Source organism: Dermacentor silvarum, chromosome 4, assembly GCF_013339745.2.
Source record: "Dermacentor silvarum isolate Dsil-2018 chromosome 4, BIME_Dsil_1.4, whole genome shotgun sequence".
Classification (NCBI taxonomy): Eukaryota; Metazoa; Arthropoda; class Arachnida; order Ixodida; family Ixodidae; genus Dermacentor; species Dermacentor silvarum.
Window position 1 is genome coordinate 198,767,878 of NC_051157.2, and position 5,074 is coordinate 198,772,951.

The window sequence follows — 5,074 nt, forward strand, 5'->3', positions numbered from 1 at the left end:
GAATTTTTTTCCAGTCGATATTTCAAAAAAAAAAAAAGAAAAGAAAGAAAGCCTGTGCGGTAGCCTAATTAGTGGCTATATAGTGGACACTGCGTTGCGCTGCTAAACTGGAGTTCGCGGGTTCAATCCAGGTCGCGGAATTTCATGGGAACGAAATGAAAAAACACTCGTATACTTCTATTTAGGTGCACGTTAAAGAACCGCAGGAGGTGAAAACTAAACCGGGTGCCTCATAATCATATCGCGGTTTTGCCACGTAAAACCGAAGAATTTGTTTAAACTAAATAAAAAAAAGTAGAAAGCAGGTGGCTGCGTTGTTCGGCCTTTTTCAGGGGTGTAAACAAAATAAATTATTCTCGAGTCTGATTTCCGAGAAAAACATGTTACGCTTATCATATATTTCATACATAAATATAACGCCGTTCCCAAACGTATGACTGCTCAACTCAGCAGCTTGTATATTATAAACGACTGCTTTCAGTTATCCGGTGCACTATCATAGCGAAACAATTAAAGGAACGGCGCGTCTCACATAGACGTAGAGATATGTGCAGATCTGTTGCGTTCGTTCAAGAAATTAAGTGTGGTACCACATGGGGCACCCAGTTTTAATGGGTTGCAAACATGGTGAGACTGTCAAAAAAGTTTTCCTTGTCTGAATCAAGTTAGCAGATTCCCGGTTAGCAAGAAATAATCTGAGTATCTCCAAGTGACGGAAAATAGGATTACTTTGGTTCTGTCTAGCTACTTGGCATTTGCATATTTTTAAATCTTGGTGCATGATAGTTGGAACAAGCTCGCAGACCGCGCAAGTTTCATCCAATATTTTATCTGCACCATGAATGTTCTGCTCCCACTGCTTTCTTCGTTCTTCGTCTCGCGGAACATTGAATAAGGATGCCTTCGGTGCCACTTTCACGCGATTATACCCCGTACGGCACTCGGGCGCGAAACAAGAGTTGCGGTCACGGTTAGGCATCTTCGCCTACCCGGGGCACACGTCTGTAACGTGGCTGACACGCCGAGATAGGTACTACACGGAAATGAAGCTGGCAGCAAGCAACGAAGTCGCAGCCAACCGACCGCCACTGCAACATAGAAGAAGAAATAACCACCCGCACGCGAGACAGCGAAACGGGCGGGCGGACTGCCGAGTTCAGGAGGAAGCTGCTGCAGGGCCTCTAGCGGGCGCATTGGCAGGCGACAGCGGCAACTTCAATGAACAGCATAGGAAGGATGGGCGAGTAAGCCAATTAGAAGAGCTTCTAGAACACTGCAGTTCGGCCCACTCGACCATGCTCTAGTACACTCTAGTTTGTAGGCACCTTAACTAGATGGTGCCACCATACTGGCGGAGGCGTTGATTGCACGCCTCGTCTGATTCGCATCTCGTCGTCTGCGCCTGCGCACTTGCCAAGGGCGCGTTTATAGGGCATTTTCCCACTGCCTCATAGCAAGCGCTTGCGTGGCTTAGCGGTACAATATCTGGTTCCCGCGCAGCGGGCGCGGGTTTGATCCCGGTGGGATCCGGGCACTTTTTTTCGCATTTCCGGCGATAGCGGTTATCGACACAGGCCGCCGGCGGCGGCGGACACCATCGCGAACCAAAACGGCTATTGTAATGAGCCCATAACAGCTTACGCTGTTACGCATAACTGCATCCACACCGGCCATCCCGTTTTATGACGTAGTACTATTACGATAGTGATTATTGCGATAAGAAAATCAAAATATGCTTCCTTTAACTACGTGCAGGACAGGCCTGAATTTAGTGGATGGGAGGTGCTGCCAGATTGCGGAAGCATATTCACGCAGAAGCCCAGCTTTGATGACAGCCCATATGAAAGCAACACGTTTATCCGACCACGAGGAGCAGCATCAATTCAAAAAGCATCCGTAGAAAATGCGGTGACAACAGTAGACGCTATGACACGCCCCATAGCCACCCACCACGGTGGCTCAGTCAGCTAAGGCATTGCGCTGCTGAGCGTGAGACCGCGGGATCGAATCCCGGCCGCGGCGGCCGCATTTCGATGGTGGCGAAGTGCAAAAACGCACGTGTGCTTGCGTTGGCATCATCATCATCATCAGCCTATATTTTTATGTCCACTGCAGGACGAAGGCCTCTCCCTGCGATTTCCAATTTCGTCTGTCTTGCGCTAGTGTATTCCAACTTGCGCCTGCAAATTTCCTTACTTCATCATCCCATCTGGTTTTCTGCCGACCTCGACTGCGCTTCCCTTCTCTTGGTATCCATTCTGTAACCCTAATGGTCCACCGGTTATCCATCCTACGCATTACAAGGCCTGCCCAGCTCCATTTCTTCCGCTTAATGTCAACTAGAATATCGGCTATTCCCGTTTGTTCTCTGATCCACACCGCTCGCTTCCTGTCTCTTAACGGTAGTGCTAAGATTTTTCGTTCCATCGCTCTTTGTGCGGTCCTTAACTTGTTCTCGAGCTTCTTTGTGAACCTCCAATTTTCTGCCCCATATGTTAGCACCGGTAGAATGCAATGATTGTACACTTTTCTTTTTAACGACAGTGGTAAGCTCCCAATCAGGACTTGGAAATGTCTGCCGTATGCACTCCAACCCAATTTTATTCTTCTGTAAATTTCTTTCTCGTGATCAGGGTCCCCTGCCAGTAATTGTCCTAGATAAACGTACTCCTTTATAGACTGTAGAGGCTAACTGGCGATCCTGAATTCTTGTTCCCTTGAGAGGCTAATGAACATTATCTTTGTCTTCTGCATATTCATCTTATTCATATTCATCTTCATCATAGTCATCTTCTGCCATTTCTTATACTTTCTCTATTAAGGTCCGCAATCATTTGGTGTAATTCGTCTCCACTGTTGCTGAATAGGACAATGTCATCTGCAAACCGAAGGTTGCTGAGATATTCGCCGTTGATCCTCACTCCTAAGCCTTCCCAGTCTAAGAGCTTGAATACTTCTAAGCATGCAGTGAATAGCATTGGAGAGATTGTGTCTCCTTGCCTGACCCCTTTCTTGATAGGTAACTTTCTACTTTTCTTGTGGAGAACCAAGGTAGCTGTGGAATCGTTGTAGATGTTTGCAAAGATATTCACGTATGCCTCCTGTACTCCTTGATTACGCAATGCCTCTATGACTGCTGGTATCTCTACTGATTCAAGTGCCTTTTCATAATCTATGAAAGCCATACAGAGAGGTTGATTATACTCCGCAGATTTCTAGATTACCTGATTGATGACATGGATATGATCCATCGTAGAATATCCCTTCCTGAAGCCAGCTTGGTTGGCTGAAGTCAAGTGTTGCCCTGATTCTATTGGAAATTATCTTGATGAATATTTTATACAATACTGAAAACAAGCTAATGGGCCTATAATTCTTCATTTCTTTAACGTCTCCCTTCTTATGGATTAATTAGTATAATGTTGGCGTTCTTCCAGCTCTCTGGTAGACCTCTGTACCAGAGGACGTGGCCGTTAGTCAGCACTGTGCAAGCCTCACCAGTTCTTCTAAACTCACTAAGGCCAATAATATCCCAGGCAATGCCTGATAATTCTTCAAATAGTCCTGGTAAGCTAGCCTCACTCGAGAGGGTGCGCGTGTTGAACGTTGCCAGGTTCAGTTTTCATTGACGGCCTGTCCGGACCCAGAGATTCTTAGCACCCTCTGTCGCATAGCAGGTCTGACCGCCGCCTTGGTTAGGTGCTCCGCAGCCACTGGGGACTGAGGGGCATGGGTTAATTGTCGGAGTCATGAGAGAGGTAGTGGCCGAATACTGCACCAGGGAGGCCAATTCCTGTTCTGGTGAGGGAGTGACTTTGATGAAGCTTAGTGGGCCTTCGTAGTTTGGTCGCACCTGAACTAGTATAGCCCCACTAGCTCTCGGCAATATATTTTTTTCTTGCCTGCGTCAGGCACCACTCGATGCCTGAAAATGTAGTGGAGTGGAGTAGGATTTGAACTTACGACCTTCAGATTTGAAGGCGGGTATTCTACCTCTGCTACACGCCACCACTGTGCTTGCGTTGTAGTGCACGTTAAAGAACCCCAGGTGGTCAAAATTAATCCGGAGCCCTCCACCACGGTGTGCCTTACAATCAGAACTGGTTTTGGCACGTAAAATCACAAAAAGAAAAAAAGAAGAAAACGCCCCATAGCCCGCACGGGAGCATTTGGGAGCGTGAGCCAGCAAATCAAAAGGACAGCTAGAAAAGCTCGCGAGGCAATACACGAAGAAAGGAACAGGAAGGGTGCTGGGCTACCAGCTGATACCATTTCTTTAAAATGGCGTCCACCAAGGCCGAACGGAGCATTCGTGACAGCACTGAAAGTAACTACAAGGTAATCCGCTGTTAAGTGCTGTCACGCATGCTCGGTTTGGTCTTGGTCAGCGCCTTTTCAAATAAAGTTAGTTGTTCATCCATCACCCTTCCTATTCCTTTTCTGTGCCTTGCCTCACTATATTTTTCTAGTTATTATTTCCGCTTGCTGGCACACTATTACAAAGTGCCATGTACCAACTCGCCCAACAAGCCGCTCATATGACGCACAGGTAGTCACAAGAGCAGGCGCTACGACACAATTCGCAAAACGCGCGAAATGCGCCGAGCCAGACAACATGGCTTGCATTTGCCTATTCGTTTTCGAAATAAACGTTCGTCGCTAGTGCAAGCATTGTAGTTGAAATTTCTGAACTGGAACTGCACTCTCCTGCACTCACGTGGCACCGCAGCGGTACTAGCGCAGAAAGTACAGTACAGCGAAATCGAAGAGACATTAAGTAATAAAGGTGCAGACGCGTTCGTTGCGAAAACAATTAAGTGTTTAGGCGCGTTATGAACACATGAACAGAAATTGTCTGCAGTGGTCTGGTCTGTAGCTTTCGATTTGCGCGCGATCGTGAGGATAGCTTCTGTTGAAAACTGAGTATAAAAGACAAGAAAACGGCGCCGTCAGTGTCATCATCGTCTGTATACTCGAAATGAAGGGAAGTAGCGGAGAGGAGACGTGGTCTTCATCCTGGGGAAAGGCGGCTCATGCTTTTGCTTCATGTTGGTGCAGATCAACAAGAGCGAAT